The sequence below is a fragment of the Colossoma macropomum genome, unplaced genomic scaffold, assembly GCF_904425465.1.
Source record: "Colossoma macropomum unplaced genomic scaffold, Colossoma_macropomum, whole genome shotgun sequence".
NCBI lineage: Eukaryota > Metazoa > Chordata > Actinopteri > Characiformes > Serrasalmidae > Colossoma > Colossoma macropomum.
The window spans coordinates 23,977,631-24,001,058 of NW_023494803.1; the positions used below are offsets into that span (position 1 = coordinate 23,977,631).

General features: G+C 37.9%; 1 long non-coding RNA gene across 1 annotated transcript; it reads right to left on the bottom strand.

Annotated features, from left to right (window-relative positions):
* Nucleotides 1-10,929: 10,929 nt before the first annotated feature.
* On the bottom strand, nucleotides 10,930-12,965 carry LOC118823785. The gene is made up of 3 exons (XR_005008555.1): nucleotides 12,542-12,965; nucleotides 11,939-11,976; nucleotides 10,930-11,246 (listed from the first exon to the last, which is right to left on the bottom strand). It is a non-coding gene; the product is annotated as an uncharacterized LOC118823785 (long non-coding RNA).
* Between the last annotated feature and the right edge of the window lie 10,463 nt (nucleotides 12,966-23,428).

Below are 23,428 nucleotides of genomic sequence, written 5' to 3' on the forward strand. Positions count from 1 at the left end.
CTGAAAATCTGCTCATGTGACTGGCCTTCTACAGAGCTGCTAAATTACCATATACAGATGGAGAAATTCAGGGATATAAAACTGCGTTCCAGTCAACACAACACCAGTATTAGATATATATGGTATAAATAATGTATAGCTAATACTGGCATGATTATTTTGAAATACATAATAGAAATATGAAAACAAATGATCTGTGAAGTTTCTTAAAATTCTTAAAATAGTGTCTCTTCAGCCAGCTAATGTTTGCACTTATGGCCTAGTCCCTTTTCTTTTCCTCATATGAACTTAACATTAGCTAGTTTTTAGTAAGAAAATGACTAAAAACTCCAGCTACATTGACCACAATTTGCACAAATCCATATTGATATTGATATAAGATATCTTCACTCTGTAACTACTTACCAATTCAGACTGTATATGATATATTTTGAATAAGGCCTAATGTTTATTTTGGTATGTTTTTACCTAAAATCTTGTCTTGGCAGTTTCCAAATAACCTGCCCAGGTCTGATATGATTGGCTAACAACTTACGAGGTCTGATACGATTGGCTGAGCCGGCGTTATACTTTTACCCAATGCTAAACAGCAGAGGATTGCCGTCTCCTGTTGTTATGTTAGAAAATCTCTAGTAGCACCGCAGAGGCAGCAGTGGATTAAAGCAGCAGCAGTTCATGCCAGTTCACAGCCTGTTATCACAGTATATTGTGAATTTGGAGACACGATGGCACAGTTGAAGAGTAAATGCAAAATACAGTTGATGATTTGAACTAATGATTTACATCCATTTGGGGGGCTAAATAATATTTAGATTAACTGGCCTAGTAATGCCGCATTATTGCCTGAGTTTTTATTTTATACCAAGGATACAATGAAGATCACAATAAAACTTAAATTAAAAGTCATAATAAATGCTGTAGCTAGCCAAATGACGTTGTCTTTATTTACCACTTTCCTCATTTCAGGATACTACAACTAACTATGCAAACTACCCATGCTAAGGCTTATCCTCAAGATGCTCATGGACAGCACATGTAGGGCATCATGGTACCTTGTAATGGCAACCTTCAGGTTACATCATTTATTTTTATTTGAAACATTAATAGTATTATTGTTCATATCTTTTTTTGACCAGATTCCACAGTTAATGAGCACCAAAATCTCTACTTCCAGATCCCTGCACTCCAGTATATAATGCTCTGCCCCAGTTGGCACATGTGAAGTCCTGCAGTCTTCAATCACATGTGCACGCGATGACCGTAAGGCTTTAGGGCCTCTCATTTCTCATTTTGGTATTAAAAAACATTCTTATGAGAGCCCCTTATGCACCCTTACTGCAGCCTTTGTTGAGGAACACATAAGCAGCGGCCTTTTACCCAAGATTTCTTCAATCAGAGTGGTTGGGTTCATTTAAAGCTGTCTGGCCAGCACAGCAGAAAAGAACCTGTTCAGATGTGAATTAAAATGCATTTGTTTATTAATTTGTCATTGGGCTGTATTGTGCTTGTAATCTGAATTGAGCAACTGTAGATGAGCAATGACCTCATTTAAAAAAATTAGATAACATAATCACGGTAAGTACTGCACATCACATGAGTCTGCATCTTGCATGAACCTGTCCCAAACCCACATTTAAAGCAAGTATCGTTGAGGTCTCTTGCCTCTATGACTGCATGTTGTTGACATCACTGAAGTATAGACTGGGAGGAGTACGAAAGAGCTTAGGGATCCCTTTGTCCTCTCCCTGGACTTGCAAACAGGCAGACTTAATACGGACATTGATTTGAACTCCAGTCAAATGACGTGGACACACAGGTCAAGCTCCACTCACAAATTTGATGACTGACTCGACTCAATCAAAAAAGATTTGTGACTCAACTTTGACTTGAACACCAATGACTCGGACTTTGACTTTGTCTGAAGCTTTATGACTCAGAAAGACACAAGATGGAGAGGCATTTGGCTGCGGACAGGACTCTGTACTGTCGGTACCTTTTTTTAATGTGAATGGATTTATTTCCTGGCAAAGCCACGCCAGAACTACAACAAATGTGAATTTGGTAAACAGCATTGTCTGCAAATGTCTGTTGCTGTGCTTTTTCTTGGCTTTTTTATTTTGGAAGACAAGTGAAGCAAGATAATTCAAGTTTTCATCCATAAGCTAGAAACAAATCAATAAGCCCTTGCACAGCAACTCCAGTCTTACTGGAGAAACTTACTAGTTCAACTTACCACTTTCCTCATGGTAGTTAAATAAAATAAACTCTATTTTCACACATTTAATGGCTTCTGCAGTCAAAACAAGTGCAACATTCACCACCAGGCTGAAGTTGTATTGTCATTGTATTTCTGCTGTTCAGTGTTGAAATGGCATCAAATTAGCTAAAGAATGCATATGAACTTTTTTGGGACTCAACCTGAGACATGCTTAAATTGATTAGGGACTTAACTTGAGATTTGCCTGTGCTGACACCAGACTTGATTCAAGACTTGACTCAATTGACTTGGGACTTTTTTATTACTTGCAATTTAGTGACTTGTTCACATCTCTACCAAAAAAGTCCACAGGGCCATAGAGCTGTCTAAAGTATTGTAGCATCAGCGCAGAGTAAGACGAGGAAGAGGCCATAATTTCACCACAAGAAGTGCTCATTATTAAACACCAGGTTAGAAAGACATACAGAAGCACAAACCCTTGGGGGAGGTCACCACTGGCCAAACACTTCACCCTCACGGTAACCACCAACCTACAGTAAACCCATTCTCTCACACAGACCAACACAATAAACACATACCACATACCTTTAACAACAACATAAACAACATTTAAGTCCTATTTCTGGAGGGTGTGCACCTACCATGAGCCCCCTGGCATGGCCATCAGCTTGGCCACACCTTCAGCATGGCCACGCCTCACAAGCATCAGGTCAGCGCCAGCAAGTAGTGGGTCATTCCAGTACTATTTGGACAGGATTATTTTTACATAGGGAAGAGGAGTACAACCTTCATCAAAAGGGTTCTTCTGTTGTTACAAGTTTGACATCATAACAATAGAAGAACCCTTTTGGTGGTATATACACATACAACACATTATCCATCAGTCTTAACAACCATTTCACCATGCAAGGAACCATTTAAGCATGAAATAGTTCTAAATAGACCTAATGGTTCTGAATAGACCCATCCCTTTTTCTAAAGAACCACTGAAGAACATCTTTGAATGTAATTTCATTTCTTAGTGATTTTACTCCCATCCGAAATCGCAATTTCAGTCATTTTGTATGGATTTTGTGCTCCTGTGACAGTAAAGATTCCAGAGGCTTCTATCTACTCTAAAATGAACTGTGAAAATAACCCTGGGTTAATCTAGTGTGAATTGACATGTCAGTAAAAAAACATACCATAAGAAAAAAGGGAGCTTTCACAGCTTTTCAAGTATGGACACACTCAAAGAAGCTGACTTGTGTTCTCTCTGGCTCAATCAAGCCTATATGTTTTGTCCTACATCAAATGTACCACTCTAAACATTAAAACGTGAAATTAAAGGAAAAAAAAGTTTGATTTTATGCAATGATGTTGACTATTAGCTGCAAATTCCCAGGCTAATGACAACGCTAGTGACACATTCACTTAAGACCGATGTCGTAGATGGTTAGACTAAACAAAATAAAGGCTAAATTTAATGTTTTTATTTGTTTTCTACTTGTTTTTATTTGTTTTCCACTACTACTTTTGGAGTGAAGACAGATAGGTAGATGGTTAGGCTGAACCAAGTAGATTGAGTAAATCAAGTAGGATCCTAATGGAACAGGACTTAATTATGTCATTCATCTACATTATAAAAGAGTTATAAAACTTTTCACCAACCTAGGTTTGGACCCTGTTGGAAATACCAGCAATGACCAGCACAGTTGGTCACTAGCATATATTGTGTTTTAGATGCCGGTATGCTGGTCAGCAGCAGTGGACGTTAATATGCAGTTCAGCATATAGCAAAACTAGCGTCCATCATGTTTTGGATGCTGGCATGCTGGTGACCAGCTAAACCAGCACCAGACCAGCACTAGATCAGCATGAACCAGCATAAACCAGCTTAGACCAGCATTGAATACATCCTGATCTGTGCTGTTTCAGCAGGGGCATCAAGAGATTTAGATCAGGCATGTATCTTTTCAGGTAAGACTGTTAGTGCTGTTAGCACCGCCACAGTCAGTGGGATTAGGCGAGGAGAAAGTGGCTGTGAGGCTGTTGTTTAACACCTTGGCGAAGCAGTTATCAGCATGAAGGGGCAAAATGGATAAAGTCGAAAAGCCCTCTGGAGCGTTTTTGGATTTAAAAGCCAGAGGTGACGCTTCTCCAGAACCGCCAACACTATGAGAACCGGGAACATTTTGATGAAAAACACTTAAACAGATTATACGAAGTCAGGGAGCGATTTTTAAATGACCCCGCTGCATAAACTGAGAGAGAGAGAGCATGAGCAAAATAGAGAAAGAGAGGGAGAGAGAGTGAGAGAGAGGGAGGGGGAGGTTAAGGAGTTATTCCCTCAGTGCTATCGATCCAAAGAGCTCTGGTGCCCTGCAGAGTTTGACATGACTCAAGCGTTTCGCTGCACTCAATAATCATCCAACATACATGAAGCTGCTTTAGATCGCATTAATAGAAGGAGAGGCCAAGACACCTCCTCTTCATCAGAACATTTACTCATGACTTATTTATACCCTTCTGAGGGAGCTGAAGATCTCACCCGTCCCCGTAAGTGACTGGCCGTTCTGTGAATAATTTTCCATTGTAAGCGAGTACATTTAAAGACATTAAAGGCCTTCATGTTAACGCTGAACTCCCCCTGTGCAGAACATACAGTAGGTTAACCAGTCAAAAGTTTGTAAACACCTACTTCTGGAGGATTTTCTTCAGCATATGTCTTTTTTAACTATTTACAACAGTGAAGACATTGAGATTATGAAATAACACATGGAATTATGCAGTAACCAAAAAAGTGTTAAACAAATCAAATGTTATATTTTAGAAATTGTGGGTTAAAGCACATATTTAATGACTGTGATGCTCACTGCACATGTGCTATATATAAAAAAGAAAGAGAAAGAGGAGCATCTGTTCCTCAGGTGACTGAGAATGTCAACGCAGGACGTGATCAGACTATGTCAGCAAAAAAAATCTGTAGAGAGAGGGATGTTAGGAGGACTGCAGTGCATAAACCACTCATTAAAAAGACAAACACATATCTGAGAGTTCAGTGTCATCCTTCACATCCTACAATTGCACGAGTGCATGTGTGGCATAGACCAAGAGAATGGTACAAGTGTGTTGGAATGGTTTGGGTCCACTAATCCCCTTAGAATGATGGTCACTGCAAGACATTACAATTATTCTTATTGATCACCTTTATTCTATGATGAAACATTTCTATCCTGATGGGAGTGCTTTCTTGCAGATGGCAATGCCCATTCACAGGGCACGAGGGGTTACTGAATGGTTTGATGACTATGAAAATGTTGTAAATCATATGTTATGGCCTTCAGAGTCATCGTACCTCAGTGAAACTGAACAACTATGGAAGATTTTGGACTGATGTTGTTCTGTGTCTTTAATGCAGTTCCTGAGACTTGCAGAATCTATACTAATTGAAGTTGTTCTGGCTGTTTGCAGTGGCCCAAGACCTCACTAAAACACTTTATGTTGGCTCTTATTTTAATGTGTCACCTGTCTGTATAACACTTCAACATAGTTTTATATTTAAAGCTACACTATCTAAGATTTGAAGATTATAATTGCATGCAACATGCAACTATAGAACATTTTTTTATATATTTTGTCATGGTTATTTCAGACCTCCGCCCAAAGTGGATAAATCTGATGATTGCAGGCATGTTGAAAAATTTCCTTCTTTCTGAGCATGTGCATGTGATGTTAATGCTCAAAGATGTATAACATAGTCCAAAAAACTCCTGCAAAATCTGACTCAAAGCCACTGAATTTCAAATAATTATTTCAGTTTTTACAGTGTGACTTGCAGCAGCACATGAACGCCGTATTTTAATGTGTTTTTCCCCTCCTGACTCAGTAATGCTAACTCTGTCTGTTTTAATTTTACATAGTTCAGCTTGAAAATTTTGCTGTAGATATAAAGTCATCCACTTCAGGCATCAACTTCACTGTTTACATTTGCATTCAAAACCTACTTTAATCAATTAAGCATACACTTTTAGATTTAAATGTCTATTATTATGAACAACACATTCAATCAAGTGTGAGCACCCTTTGCTTGGTACTGTATATCTGTATGCTGTAAATGGAGAACAAGCGTGAGAGTGGTGATTATGATCATGGTAGCTCATCAGCATGCTGCCTGGGAAGCCGCTTTGGAGACTGGGATCTGTGGGGAGCAGAGCGGGATCATGAGGAGATTAGGTGCTGCTGGAGAAGGTGCAGCTCCCCGGAGGGAAGATGTCTTTGAGCACTATTGGGGGAATATAAACTGTAAACAGACCTAATGTAGCTGGTTTGCTTAGGAGTTCTTAGCGGTCCCACCCGCAAGCCTGCTGAAAGTCCAAAAAAAGACTTGAAAGCAAGCTCTAGAATAGTTATGTGGACACCCAGCCTTCACATATATGCTTTTTGAACATTAATATGGAGTTTGTTTACTGCAGTAACAACTTCCAGTGTTCTGGAAGGCACCAAGCGCATTGGTGAGGTCAGGCACTGATGCTGTGAGATGAGGCCAAGCTCACGGTCCGGTTCTTTCCAAAGGTGTTTGACTGGATTGAGATCAGGCTTCAGTCAACTTCATTTCAAACTTGAGAAACCATGGGGGCATTGTTTTTCTGAAACAGAAAACTTCACAATAAAAACACTTATAGTTGACTGGGGCAGCTTTAGCAGGGCAGAAATTTGGCATCTCATGACACACTGAGCTCTTCAGTACAACCCATTCTACCGATAACATTGGTCTATCGAGATTCCATGACTGTAGGCTTGATATTCTGCACTTGTTAGCAATGGATGTGGCTGAAATAGCTGAATCAACTAATTCAAAAAGGTATCCACATGCCTTTTGCCATGTAGTGTACCAGTGAGAAGGCTTATTCAAATGTAGATTTTGTATTAAGCCCAACACTTATGGTCTATATTCATAGTATAGGCACAGAACATCACAAAACATTCAATACAAAGCTGCATTAAAGGGAATAATAGAATGGAAGCTATTTTTACAGAAGGTGGAGCACCAGCAGTTTCTCCCTGAGTCTCACCATAGCAAACTTCTCTTCATGTGGGTAAAGCAAGCCCTGAGGTGACGTGGAAGAGAAAGAAATAATGTGCTCCTTTGGCGAGCAGCGGGAGCCGAGCGCGTTTAGAATGGAAAAGAGCACATGGCGCAGAGAATTTCACTCAGGAACAGCACGTCAGGGCAGGACCGTTTAAAAGCTTTCTTTGCTTGACATCCCAAGCGCATAAGCTCTAAGAAGTGATTCTATAGACGTGCCTGGATCAGAGCCAGTTCCTTAAACTTAAATATCACGCCTACTTTCCTCAGTACACACACACGTTCCTCCACATGGAGCACACGGTGTGGCCAGTGCGAACGAGGGTTCTTTGTGCCAGAACGGTGATTGGCTCTGACGTTGATAGACATTGACTCCGATCAAAATGAACTGACAACACAGACACAAAGCTAAAGAGCTGCAGGCAGTTTTGTGCTGCCCTCAGGAACACCACCATCAGGCACATTCCTGTGCTATGCGTGACTGGAGAGAGGAGGTGGGAGTGGGTGTTCTGGGCTCAGCCCCCCCCCCCAGCTGCAGGTTGGATGGAGCTGAGCCTGGGACAGATGAGAGAAAATATGCAAATGTGTCCCACGGTGAGGGAAATTCCAGCTCCGTCTGACAGTAATCTTCCGGCTCGCCATGCAAACAAATCACGGCCGCTCCCCACCGCCTGCCTTGCCATTCTAACTTGGCCCCCTGCACCACTCATGCACGTTGCATGCTGATGTCATTGCCTCTGTTAAGTGCGGGTGTAACGACACACGACGTCAGGATAAAATGTGTATTTGTAGTTTTTGTACCACCAAAGAAATGCTAGCATTCATTTTGTTTTGTTTTTCTGGTCAAAGTCTAGGTGTTAAAATAAAACAGTATCATCTGGTGAAAGCCTAATTAATACAAACAAGGATTTTTTAAGATGATTCCAGCACATAGCTAGTTTTTCTTGTGCTTTTTGTGATCGCTTTTAGGATTTTCATGTGTTTTTAATAGCAAATCAGGAGTAAGGTTGTAACAATATTTAATGACTTTGTGACATTGTGATGCAAATATGTACATTGTGTAGATGTGACTATGGGATCAAATAAGGGCCATTAATATTTTGAGCTTGTGAAACAATATTCACAAATAATTTCATATCCTGCAGTTGTATATCACATTTTCTGTGTGTAAAAACATTGCATGCACATATCTGAATGTGTGAACTTTATTTGATTCCATATGATAATGCATTTGCAGCTGATGCATTATTTGAACAAGTTTGTAAACAACCAGCACCAGATAACAGCCCAAACTAGTATTTTCATTAGTAAGCTGTGCAACAACAGATACAGTCATCATTTTTCTTCATTCAAACATACCCAGCCATCACCATGTCTTGAGATGTCTTAAGACATGTCTAAAGACACATTATGAAGACGTCTTAGGACATCTTGAGGCATGTCTTTAAGACATGTCTATAGACACGGATCTTAAGATGTCTTGGCAATAATAACATCTCAAGACGTCTCAAGATGTAGGATGTATAATACGTATTTTTAAATTTTACCTACATTTTTTTATATAAATCTTTTACTTTTAAATATTTTAAGGGAATTTTAAAATGTAACATTATTTATAGTTAAAATTATAGTAATTATTTTTTTTGTTCATTTTTTTGTTCTATGTAGGATGCATAATGGTATCATTTATTTTAATAAATTGCATATCATTTTATAAACAAACATTACATACATTAGTACATACTACATTTATACATTTCAGAACAAATTTAACAACAAAAGTAATAATACTAATAATAGGCACATGGTTCCCAGTCTGTAGCTTTCTCTACAATAAGCCATTTTATATGAAACCACTAAATGATTTTGTTTACATCGCAATGACAGAATTATGCCAAGTTTAGAAAAATGTGGAATTCTCCTTTAAATGTTTCTGTTGCATTAGAAAAGTTTATGGAATCAGTGATATGATAAAAGTTTATTTGTGAGTTCATACCATGCCTTAAACATGGTGGTAGTATGAGGGAAAACTCTTATGCAACTATTTTGTAATACAGTGTTGCAGCAAAATTTAAAAATTTAATTCAGTGCTTTTAAATATCTTTTTATAGTAATTAACCCTTAATGTTTTAAAAATGTGGTAAAATGTGTTAAATACATTTTTTACAGACTATTTTACAGTTGCTTCATTTTTTTAATGAAGGTATCATTTTATCAACTTTTAAAATAATAATAATAAGGAGAACAAGAACAATAATAAGTATGCATCAATTACAGTAAAGTAATTTAAAGGGGTATGGAAAATCACTATTTTACAGTTTTGTATTTCCTTGTTAATCTGTTAAAAATTCAGAATACTTCTACATTCAAATTATTTACTCTGCAATCCAAAGCATAGCCCATGAAAAAGCACCCACATAGCTTTCAAAAAATATAATTACAGTTATTGTTTATTGTTTTTACAACTGTGTATATGCACAGTACAATAGCGTCATCACACTTGATATGTTCTACAGAAAGAGAAAAACATGTTAACTGACTTTGTGTAGAAATTTGAAATATACTGCAATAAATACACAGTTCTGACCAATGAATCTGATTTTAAGGTCTGCTGTTATTCCGTATATAAGTTATGCTGAGGTTATTAACAATATAGTACTATGAACAATTATAAATGATAGGAAACAATTTTAAGACAAATTAATATGGACTAAAAAAAAAACTGACCAACAGAGTAATACAGAGGTCTGAACCCCAGCAGCACTCATAACATACCTGAGCCAGATAATGATCAGCTGTCAAACACTTAATACCAGACTCAGATGTGCTGGTAGCTGGAATAGAGCCAAGCTGTGGACATATGTGGACACAGGAAACAGGACACAGATAACAGTGTGCATATGTCCATGCCGTAATGCCTGAACACTAACATTACTGATATCGCACTGCTAATGTTACCGATCTTTCCTTTTAGAGTTAAATCCGTGATGAGTGAGAGAACTGTCAGATTCACAGCCCATCGCTTCTTCCTCTGTTTTTTCTCAGTGTTGGTCTTCTTTGTCAGAGATATGAGGAAAATGCATCTGTTAAAAAATCAATTTTAAGACAATAAATTTGAAATTACTTTTGGATCTGCGTACACAAGCAGGCTGAATTTAAAGGGGACCTGTTATGCTAATTTCCAATGTTCATAAATTTATTTTTGGGGTCGACTATAATACATTTACATGCTTCAGTGTTCCAGAAACACATTATTTTTCTCATACTGTAATTGTCTACTCACCCTCTGTCTGAAACGCTCTGTTAGAGCTCCAGTGTCTTTAAGCCCCTCCTTCCTGATGAGCCCAGTATGCTCAGATTAGTTAGCTCGCTCACTTGGCTCTGACTGATCAAGCACCAGAGCGGTTCCGCCAATACACGGGCTCCGGTAGATGCGTTGCGTTGTGTGAGGGCATGCCAAGCTCGCTGGTAGGTGGGCAATAAGGATTGTGTTATGGGATTACATCATCTTGTAACAAAGGAAAAGGGCTGGGGAACTCCAGCCCTCAGGCAGCTGAGAAAAGTGGTTCCTGTGGGAGAGAGTTTCTCCCTCTGGCATATACTTTCAGCTTTGTATCTTACACGCACAAAAAGATACATAACACAGTAAATAAAAGGGAAAGCATTATATATTCCCTTTATAAGTAGAATATAATGTACAGTATACATAATTTTACTCATCTAAAATCAACTCAGGCATTTAGTACACAAAGAAATGTGACAAGGCTTTAAATAATACCTATGCATGAACTCCAGCATGGCACCCAGCTCACACGCATAGCTGATGTTCAGACAATGATGTTCAGTGTAATGAAAGAAGCATCAGGATGAGGCCACTTGTGTAAGAGCATGATATGGACTGAGTGTTGAAAATGATATGGACTGCCACCATACTGGATGAGGCCCAAAGAGAGGATGTTCCTTGGGAAGGATTGAAAACAACAAAGTTGATTAGATAATTCACAATTCTATTGTTTTATCCTCTAACATGCCTCAGTCAACACGTGACAGAAATGATCATTTGCTATTGAGGCAGGTGTGAGCTTAGTACTGATATCTGTATCTGTTAAAAGCTGTGTTAAAGGAGAATTACATGATTTTTAAGCACAATTTCATCATTAAGATGCAAAAAAATAGTTTGATACAAAATGTTCCATTGTGGAAAAACTTACAGAGTCAGAGTTGTTCACAGTGGCAGTGACAAGAACCAGACGTTTCAAGAGTTCAATGCCTCTAATCTCTCACAGAGAATTATTACATGAAATGATTATTAATAAGAGTTGAACTCTATTAGATCGTGTTTACCACATGTTGTATGCTATAAATTGTAGGGCTCTGAGACTTGCAGAATTACACATTAAAGCACAGTGAAGAAGTAAATTCATAAATATTGATACAGTGTTGGTGATATTGCCATATTGATATTTTGAACACAGCTGTAATGGCAAATAACATATTAATAAATTGAATGAATAAAGTTTACCTAAACATTCTGCTCTTCTGTATTACCATAAATACTTCATGAATTATATTTGTTTGAAATACCCACCAAATCTAAACATCTGTCTGACATTCTTATAGTTTCATTTAAAAAATTAAAACTTGAGTCTCACCAGTTGCTCAGCTTCAGATGATTTCTGATGAGAAACATCTAAAACAAAACAGACACATGAGGTAAATGCAGCAAAATAATAACAGCAAAGCATAGCGATGAAAAACACAAAACAAACTGGTCATTATATATTACTAATAAACGTAGCCGAGTAAAACATCTAAAGCACAGATAATACATTTTAAAAATACTCTAGAAAGTACAAATCCACCAAGACGTTACTAGAGTAAATGTAACTGAGCAAATTAAAATTATTACTACCCTCTCTGAACCACACAGACTGACGGACTATGTTCAGTTTCATTGTTGTATTGTTCAGTGTGCTGACCCTGCTGCGCTGTGATCAGTGTGCTGACCCTGCTGCACTGTGTTCAGTCTTAGGTTTATTTCTGAGGCAGTCTTTCATTTGGAGCGCGTGCTAAGCGAGATCTGACGCAGCCGCGAGGCGTAAACAAACACGCCGCTTAGCCGCTAGCTAGCTAACTACATACGCTACCCTACCGCTGGTGTCTTCACTCGGCAGATCAACCCAGAAATACAGAAACAAAAGTTTACTCCAGCTGACTGTCAGTGAGGCTGCTCATCTCATTCGGTCACTACTCACCTTTTAAAAGCAGACTCTGACCGCTGCAGTCGGGACTCCAGTCGTAAAACCAGTCTCCACTCCACTCGGTCCAGTTATCGTTAGTCAGCTACGCAGCTGAAAATCCTCGTTTGTGGAGCTGAAAGCGTCACCCGGCAGGCGGCGCTGTCTTAGTAAGGAGTGTAAGAGAGTCTTATCAGGTTTAACACTCGCTAAACAAACTCGATAAACTGCCCGCGGTAGCGCCCTGAGAGACCCGCTCACTGTAAACGGCTGTAACGGTCGCGTTTGGCTTTAAACGGAGGAACGGCGGAGAGCGCTCGCGCTTCAAAACCGAACGTCCAAGCGGCGGAGTCCCGCGCTCTGATTGGTCTAAACTCCCGCCAGTCTTTTGTTTGTCCTCCCATAGATCTTTTTTTCTGGTTCGCACGGTTCTGCTGTACTGAATGAACTGAGCTGTTCTGTTTTTGTTTGTTTGTTGTTTTAATCTAGACACAGAATAGAAAACTGCAAACCCTTGAAACACATAAGACAGCAGTACAGCATTATCATACAGCATCACTGGAGGCCATGTCTTAAAATATTAAAGTCGAAGTATGAAGTTTGACATTTAAACAAAAATCTGTTTATTATGTAATTTTACGTGGTGAAACAATACAGGTCTTTATATTACTACTCAAATACATTTGTTTATTATTGTTCGTGTTTTCCAAATACTGGAGATAATAATTTTGAAAGTTATACAAATTAAAAGTCTAACTTTGGGCAGCCCTGATCTGCTTAAGAGAATAAACAGAAGTGTAGATGTTGAAGAGAGTGAACCAAGTGCTTTTTTTGCATTAAGTTTTGGTTGTATGTGATCTCTAAAGTACTCAGGTTAGCTGTTAAGTACATTTACTTCCTATTAGCTCAAAGTTGTTTTATCTTGGCTCCTAGCTTGTTGTCTCTGGTTACAATTGTACATTTGAAAATAGATCAATGTTGTTTTAATCATAGCATGTTTTCTGCAAATGAGCAAAAGGCTGTGACTGACTGTGATTGTAACATTTACCAATGGAGATAAATTAAAAGTTATTCTACCATGAACTTCAATGATATAAGGAAGAGAGTTTAAACATTTTAAGGTAAGGTAAATGGTTTAAGAATTGATTTTTTCTTTTGCTATTTTGCCACTGTAAACACATTTCTGCAATAATCAAAAAACAAAACATACAAAAAAAAAAAAGATTCACCAAAGTACAGCAAGTAAAACCTCAGTGAATGTTCTTTTAGTAATATCACACAAAAACCATAAGATTACAGCAGGCTGTTTCTTGAGGACATACTTATATTCTCTCTTATATAGTTATATTCTCATTATATTGTACATTAGGCAGTGCTGTGGTAATCCTCAGTAGTAATTTTCAGTTTGGCAGTATCACAGGAATACCACACTCATACCACAGGACCTTTTGTAATGGACCACTCTTTGGTCTCAACTGAACTGTCTTAAGACACAACATCTCTATGTCTTAAGACAAAGTGATGTCTTAAGTCATGCCTCGTCTTCAAGACACACAAAATAATTACTTCTTTGTCTTAAGACGTTAACTTTCATGTCTCAAGACAAAGACAGTGTCTTCACTCATATGTCTTAAGATGTTCTTGAGACGTCTTGGCATAAAAGAATGTCTCAAGACATCTTATAAATACTGTCAAGACATCTTAAGACATTTCAAGACACAGTGCCAGCTGAGTATGAATTTTATTCTAAATACTGTGAGAATATTTAATCTTGAACTCGAGAATCAAATCAAATCACGGGTCGAGTGTATTAGGAACCATTCCAAATTATGTCTGATATCAAATTTTTTTTATAGCATGAAATTGTATTAGATCCACAGAGCATATTGTATGGAAACCTCTGTATAGAAATATACTGTATATTTATTAAGTAGGGATGTACTAATCAGGAATTATTATTTTCTTTACAGTTAAATTGGCCAATGTCAATTTTGTTTGGTCTAATCTTTATTAGCCTTTTTAACTTAAAACTCACACTGTGAGCTCATGAACACATGAAACAAACTAGCACAATTCTCGACTTGTTTTCAGACCTGTATTTCTTCTGCTATACACACATACACTCACACACAGCATTGCCTTTGTGCAAAATAACTTTTTCAGAAATCTGCACATTTTCATCTTCTTCTTTTCTTATTCTTATTTAATATTTACATGTTGCACGTAAATGACCAAGGTGGCTAGCAAGTAATAAAATGGAAACTGGTGAAAGCTTTTGTCTAAATGTGACATAATCATGTCTGTCAACATGCTACAAACTCATCATTTTTCACTGCCTACCTGCTCGGTTATGTCCTCATCCTTCTTAAGTAGCTTTTTTATTTTTGTCTTCTTGGTGCCACATTGTATTTTTTCTTTTTTTTTATTTTTTTTGCAGTTACTTTCAGGTGTACAATAGCATGCGAACGTTTCAACACATCTGGTCAGATTAAACATTTTGTTAAGTTTCTGAGTGAAAAATAAGTTAACATACCCCCTACAGGGAGCAAGGTTGTTGTGTTTATTCAAAAATATTTATAAAACATAAAATGTAAAAACTGCTATAACTTTTGCACAAACCATGTTTATGTTCTATTTTTTTCCAATATATCAAATTCAGCAAATAAACAGTGAATTGAAATTAAAATGTGCAGAAGTGTGTTTACTCTGTAGAGGATGAGTACTTATTTGCTTATTTGCAAATCAACAAAACATGTCATTTGAGCAGATGTGTCCAAACTTTTGCATGTGACTGTAATTAACGTTACTTTTTACTCTTTAATGAGCCAAACTTGCATTTTAAAAACGTACATGAAAAATTAAATAAAGTGCTACATCAAAAGAAGGAGCAGCATGCTATTAGGCACAGTGAATGATTCATAATGTTACAGGTGTAGCAGCCTTCAAATGAAGTGTGAGTAAACATACCTGCCTCATGTTATTTACATCATAAAACTGCATCACAGATGGGCCGAAATCAAAATGATTAATTTTGGCAATTGCTAGTTGCATTTTTGGAACAAATTGAACAAACTGCCGACGCTGATCTCACATCCCTAACAGGAATATGCATACAGTGACACTCTGACTGTTTATGCCTGTGGATTGGTGCCTATCTTACACCAGTCACTGCTATTCCATCAGTAAGTGTTTTTTGGTTTGTTGCTCGGGGTTCACAGCAATCAGTAAAAAATCATTTCAGAAGCTCAGCTGGTTTACGTAAACGTAAGCCTCTGTAAACAGCAATGCACAGTTGACTGCAAAAGACACGCATTTCATTGAGATCTACTGTGCCATCCTTCACGACTCACACTCACACACACTCATCTCCCCACCCGAATCATCTGCTCGGTCTCTCCTCTTTAGACAGAGCTTTTAGATTTGTCTCGGAGGGATCGGATGCCCGTCCACTGCCAGCTTGATATTAGGAGCTCAACCAAGCCTGCAGGCCGACAACCAGCGAGATTCCCTACTGCTTCAAAGCTGTTTGATATCCCTGGCATGTGCCTGTACTTTCACAGCACATAGAACACATACAGAAAAACCCTCTACTGCTTCACACACAAGGCTGATGCACAGGAAACCTTTTTGAATTTTTGAGACTGACAGAAACAAACAGATAGAGGGAGAAATAGTGAAAGGTAGAGTGGAGAGAGAAATTATAAGGCCTATATTCTACATTTCTTGTGTATTTTCACTGAGGTCCACTTTTTGTATGGCTTTATGTACCACATATCAACTGTCATGATTTATGTAACAATGCATTTTTACATGGCCCCTTTTCAACCTCTACTTACCCCTTAAAATTAGTTGTTTTTTTACTTGTTTTTGTTACATTACAATGATAGCTTTCCTCCCCATTTTTTGGGAAGTGTTGCTTAAATGCAAGAGAATCTAGCTGTTCAGCGTATAAGTATATGCAGAGTTGTAAGCTAGTTCAGTGTATGGATTAAAAACAGGTATGTCTGATTTCAGCACGTAGTTTGAAAATGGACACATATTTTATCAGTATGACTGAATACCACCTGGCAAAACTTGCTTCTTATTTGCATAAAGTTGCAAAAATCTTTTTATTACACTGCTGAAACACATACAAACCTCTGTGCATAACTGCTGGCTGTCTCCATAAGACGCAATAGGAAGGGAAACAAAACTGCTTTGCTTCACTGTACTGTAAATGCAGCATTAAGACTGATATGTGGAAATGACCTCTGTTTTGATTGGCTGTTCTGTATTATACTACATTCAAGAAGCAGTGTGAGTTGAAACACTCTTTAGCTGTGTTTTAAAAGCAAGGCTGCAGTACAGGTGGGCTACATTTCTAGACCACTACATCATTTAAGGCTGTTCCAATCAGAAGGATCCTTCGTATATAACCAAGAAATGCAGCCTATGTTGTGACAGTTTTTCAAGGATGCTATCAGTGTGTTCCTCTGTCTGTGTACTAGTAAAATATATACTAACAAATGTGGACCATTCCACTAAATTAGTTCAAACTGTGGACCCACAGCAAAAAAAAATAAATAAATAAATAAGTATTCCGACCTTAGATATCTACCTAGATTATGAGGTTATGATCTGTTTAAACTCAAGACATTGACTGAGATAATAATAAGCTACATTTATGCAAATTCATCACTATAGGGTACTTTCTTTTGAGAGGTGGCTGTCCCAAACCCTAAACCCTGAATTTCAACTTGAACTTTTTTTTTAAAGAATTGTTTTCCTTTTAAAGTGAAGTAAAATCATGAGTTTTATTTTTAATATAAAACTTTATTTATAAAATGCTGTCCCATATTTCCACATTACTACCTAAACACAGCATTTTAGTCCACAGGCGGAGCCTTATTTAAGCCACATACCTGCATTTTATAGCAGGAAGTGAGACTGCATCCTTGTCTCTCATGTCCACATTGTGAACAGTTAGATCCCATTATTTTGAAGTAAATGTGTCCCAAAGTCTGAAAAATCAACGTGTAACATTTAGAATTGTCACTATTGAAACATATTTTCCAAAATTAGGTAAACTTCTCATGTTTTAATAAAATTATTATGATTTTATGTGCGTACAACTGTTCAAAGATGCATTTGCTAGACATGTATTAGCTTGTGTTTTTGAGTTATGCTCAAAATTCACAACAATTGTCACTGCTGAAACATTTGCTAAAGTTTTGGTAGTGTTACAATTGTTTTGAAAGTGACAAAATGGAATGCTTAATCACTTTCTTTCATAAACTAAACATAAAAAAGCCACAGGGTCACTCAAAGCAAAAGAATTTTAGTTTAAAGTCCAGGTCAGTTAAAACTCCGAAATGAGTTTTGAACTCTGTCTTCAAATCAGTTTGGTAGAATGATTCTTTCACTTACGTAACATTGTTTGTCTTCACCCGTTCCTGATAATGATGCACAAACTTTGCCTTCCTTATGTCTCGTATTGATTACGGTAATTCTCTCTTTGTTGGCCTCCCTGTAAAGTCTATTCAAAAGCTACCGTATATTCAGAACTCTGCAGCTGGAGTTCTCACCCACACTAAGCATTCAGCTCACATCACCTCATTCTTGCTCAGCTACACTGGCTACCAGTCCTGTCCCGTATAAAATTTAAAATTTTACTTCTCGCTTTCAAAGGCCTGCATGACCTCGCTCCCCTCTGCCTGAGAGAACTCCTGACCCCATACTCTCCCTCTCGCTCTCTCAGGTCTTCTTGTAATGACTTACTTGCTGTCCCACGCACCAGACTTTCCACCTTGGGAGGTCCTTCAGTGCCATGGCCCCCTAATTCTGGAACTCTCGTCCTCAATCTCTCCATGACTGCTCTTCTCTTTCTACTTTCAAATCTGATTTAAAGACTTTTCTTTTTCATGAGTGTTTCTATTCCTCCTTTACTGCTTAGTCTTAGCTGGTGTTCTTTGTTATGAAAAGTGACCCTGGGATTGTGAAAGTCACTATTTAAATGTAACTTATATTATTATTATTATTATTATTATTATTATTATTATTATAATGATCCATATAGTACACTGTCTCTTCAGTTGCATGTGTGTTTAAGGAGTGTATATTAAATAAACATGTTGAAATGCACATGCTTTCAATCAATTTAACTGTTTTTAGCTGCAGGACAGTATTTATTGCAAACAAATCATTTACATCAGCATTTTACCTGCCAGTTTATCACTCACATCAATACAGTTTTCTCCATTCAGTTTCACAGGATTACTCCTTAACAATGATGTGAGCAGCCTTAGACTATAGTGTTATCATTTTGCATTGTGTAATACAAACAGTAGTATCTTTCTTGGCTGCCTATCTTTTGGAACTGGTAGGGCTGAATGGGAGGAAATATGTAAACCTACTGGTCTTAATGACATGTTGAAATACCACAAAGTTAAACCAGACTGTCTTTGTAACCTTGATATATAGACTGTATAGACAAGGGAGTGAACTTTACTCTTTCAAACTTTACACACTACATGAAACTCCTTATTCCTTGAGAAATTCAGTTTTCCATTATATGGGCCCTCCAAGCACGCTCTTCATTGATTTACACAAGGCTACATGCAGTGGGTAAGTATTCAGATTGATTTAGGTGTTTGCATTGATTTTCATTACATTTAAACATGATCACATCTGAAAATCATAACCGCTGAGGGTGATTACGTGCAGTGGCTCCCCTTCACCAAGTGTATAGTTGATGTGAGTGTATCCTACATATTGATTTCAAAAATGCAATGTCGTCAAGGCACGCTTGAGAGGGATGACCTCATAAATTTGCGCAGTTTGCGAGTCCTGCAGAGGAGCAGGACATGCATCAAGGACACCAGGTTCTTTAGAGTGAATCGGATGAATACGCAAGCTAGAGCCTGGTTCACCTTGGCTTTTGTGTTGGTGGCTTTTCTGTGATAACGTCAGCTGTCCAGCATGGTAATTGTAATGCAGCCCTGCTGTACATCCTTACCTCCTCCACCCCCTCATTACACACACACACACACACACACACACACACACACACACACTGGATGGAAGACTTTGATCTGCTGGGTGTTGTAGTGCTCTCCGCAGATGAAAGCATACCTTTAAGTCAAGGGTGTAAGTGGGGAGTTTATCAGCAGATCTCTGCTGGGCAGACTGACAGCAAGAGAATGGGGAATCTACACCTCACTGAAGGGGTGATATGTTGCTAAAATGTGTCGAAGGTCCTGTTCGCTGTTAAAAATAAAGTTTCCTAAATGGTTCTTTGCTTGGACATACAGTTCTATGAGAAAACTTTAACTGATATAGAACCTTTACATCATGTGGAAGTTCTGTGAACCAGGAGAGGTCAGCACAGGGTCAGCTCTACTAATCAACTTCACCCGCATAAGAAAACCTTGCATCTCCAAAACAGTTCATTTATAGGACAAGGAAAGTGTAACTTTGATGTAAGTTAAAGGAGAATTCCACTAAATTGTCAAGATTTCTGCATAATTAAATCATCAAGATGTATACAAAGTCATTCATAGTGATTTAGTATCAATCCATAATTCAAGAAGGACTTACCGATTCAGAATCATTTACAATAGCAGTGATGGAAACCAGATGCCTGAAGCATTTTGATGCCTGTAGAAGCACCTCAAAGAAGGCTATTACATTAAATTATTATGAGTACAGTTTTGAGAGAAGGTTTTGGCCTCAAATGTATTTTTTAAAAGATATTCATGGCGGAGAGGTACATGCAGGTACATGCAAAGAAAACTTTTTCTTTTTTTCATAATTAGTATTACATTATAAAACTCATATGAAGGTTTACAAGTCATGTTGGACATTTGATAGTAATTTAAAGGGTTATATTTGCATTGTTAGCATTGCGATCCCCTGGTTCCTATCACCACCACTATGAACAAATCTGAACCAGTAAGTTTCTCTACAATGCACATCAGATCACTCTATATGACCCTGTTTACATCTCAATGACTGATTTATGCAGAAATTTTGAAAAATCAAAGGAATTCCCCTTTAACTAGGTTATTCACATTCACATATCTGATTCACTGAAAAGTGGTTCTTCTGTGATATTGCACCAATGATCCTTTCTAGCACCTATATCTTTAAAAGGGAATTCCAGTGAGTTTTCAAAATTGCTGCATAATTCAGTCACTAAGATGTTAGAAAAAGTCTGTCAGAGTGGTTTGATATTAATTGGTTAATTGTAGAGAAACTTATCAACTCTTACGATTTCTTTACAATAGTGGTGATATGAACCGGGAGTCAATACATTGTATTTACTATTTATCTAAACTGGGGTTCACCCTGAGTGAGGATGAAACTCACAACCTTTATGTCAGAAGTCGGGAGCGCTACGAGACAAACCACCTGGCGGACACTAGAGGACGGCCTCAAGTGCGGAGTAACTGAGGGTTGGAAAAAAGGTCCAACTCAGAAAAGAAACGAAAGGGGCTAAGAGCTAGAAAAACAAACTAGACAAGAAACGAATGAAAAAGGGAACGTGGTAAACACAGAAAGTAACTGGTCATGGGGGGTATCTAACCTTCAATCACCATGTTGCCGGACTAATGTGCTAAGCAGTGTGCCACCGAAGGGGATAATGGCCATGCTAACTAAAGACGTAAAAGGATGACCCAAACCTAAGAGCTCCCCAAAACTGAATCCAAAAAACTCCCTACTTTAATCTCACCCTTGCCTCTCCCTAAATATGGAGAGCGAGACACAATCAAGAGACTTTTTTTATATACTTACACTGGAGTACAACTTGTGAAAAGCAAAGACTCAAAACTCGAGACGGATATCGAGGTTACCGGCAGAGTCAGAGCAACATGCGAGTGGCAGCGAGAACTCAATACTAAGTGGCGAGCAGCATGTGAGCATCCCTTAGGTAGGTGTTGAACCTACATGCATCACCTAAGTTTTAGTATGTAATGTTGATAATTATAACATAGTGGAAAATCTGAAATAATATGTTTCTTTGTGTACTATGTATGTACCTCTTTGCCCTGAATGGCTTAAAAAAGTACATTTTAGGCCAAAACATCCTCTCAAAACTATTGTAAATTAATGTCTCAGGCATCAGAGAACACATTCATAACTACTTTGTGTCATAACTTTTCTCTGAGGGAGTTTTCAGAGGCCTTAAATGCTTCAAATGTCTGGTTCCTATCACCAACACTGTGAACAGTTTTTACTTTGTAGATTTCTCAAGAACGGAGCTACTCTGAATGACGTTGTTTACATGTTAAAGATTTAATTATGCAGAAATTTTGATCATTTCTCAAAATTCTCCTTTAAGGCATAGTACGTAAAAGTAGATTGAAGGTGGGTGCATCAGCTACCACAAACTCCACCACAGACCTGCATGGACTAAGCAGTATCTACTGCCAGCCCACACATGTCAAAATGTTAGGTTAGGCAAGTGGTCCAATGGGATTCTTTTCACACATCGCAATGCATATCTGATCTTTTCCATAAGTCTTTCCACATCTGCCTGCAAGTTTAATCTCTCCGTGAGTGCATGTTATGAAATAGCAAAAATAAAACAGTCAAATCTAATCAGATCTTTTCAGTTCCGATTTGGACGACTTTCACGCTGATAGTCGGCTCATTACACGATCGCATGCCAACAGCATATCTAAACGCATTCCATCAGCAAAAGATGAGCAAATCTGATTCGAGCCTTTCACTCCGCTGTCTAAATATAGCTTATAAAGGCTGATGTAGGATCACGCCCTGACACCTACTCCTACTCCGACACTGGGCCATCTGACAAGCCTACAAACCCTGACTGTCAACCAAAAGAAACTACAGAGTTAGGTCTGGTTAGCAGGACAGAAATCAGGCAGAAAGAGAAATGGATTGACGAGTGACAGGTACAGAGGCACTTGCGGCGTATCTTTTCTCTTTTGCTGTCATAGTGTGGGTCTAAATTAAATAGATTGCAGGTTGTTTCCTACAGATCAAAACACTCAAAGGGACCTGTGCAGTTAAAAAATACAAAAACTACCTATTTGTATCTCTATTCGTATTTCTTTAGAACACAGTCTCTATTCACTGTAAATAATCCTTACTACATACATAAGAACCTTTCCCACTTTCCTCTACTGTAGTCAGTGCACATATGCACATTAAATTGTTGCAATATACATATTTTATTAATATGTTTACATTTACATTTATATTTGCTGCTCAATATGTACCTCTGTACACCAGTATTTGATTGTACATCCCATTGTACATCATTTTTCTTCTAGTTTGTCTGTGTGCTGTGTAGTTTATGTTTATACATATTATATCTTTTTCTATATTTATTTTATTGGATATAATTTCATGTTGACACCTGCACCAAGAGAAATTCCTTGTACACCTGGCACTTTCAGATTCTGATTCTGAATTCAAGTGTTTTTTATTTATGTTATTTCAGCTGTATTCATGTAGTACTTATTACAATAGAAATGATCACAATTTTTTTCAGCTTTACAGAAAACCAGGTGCAGACCCCTAATGAGCAAGCTGAATACTACAGTGGAAAGAGCAAGAGGAAGAAACACTGCATGATACCAAAGCGATGCAGGGACCCAGAATGATTATTCTGGCTTTCAGCCAAAATACTAAGAGGGAACAGAATCCTTACTTCCACTGAACACATAAAATCATATCAGTCTTTTCACACTGTTCAAAACAATGGCACTGCAAAACTGCTCCAGCCATGTTTATTAAGATATTATCAGTCATTTCTGTCATTCAGTACTTATTGTATAAAATAGCTTCCAAAGTCACATTACAGGAAAATTCCACCCATTTTTCAACTTTTCTGCATAATTCAATCATTGGGATATAGACAAAGTTATTTAGAATGGGTTGGTATGACCTGGTTAATTG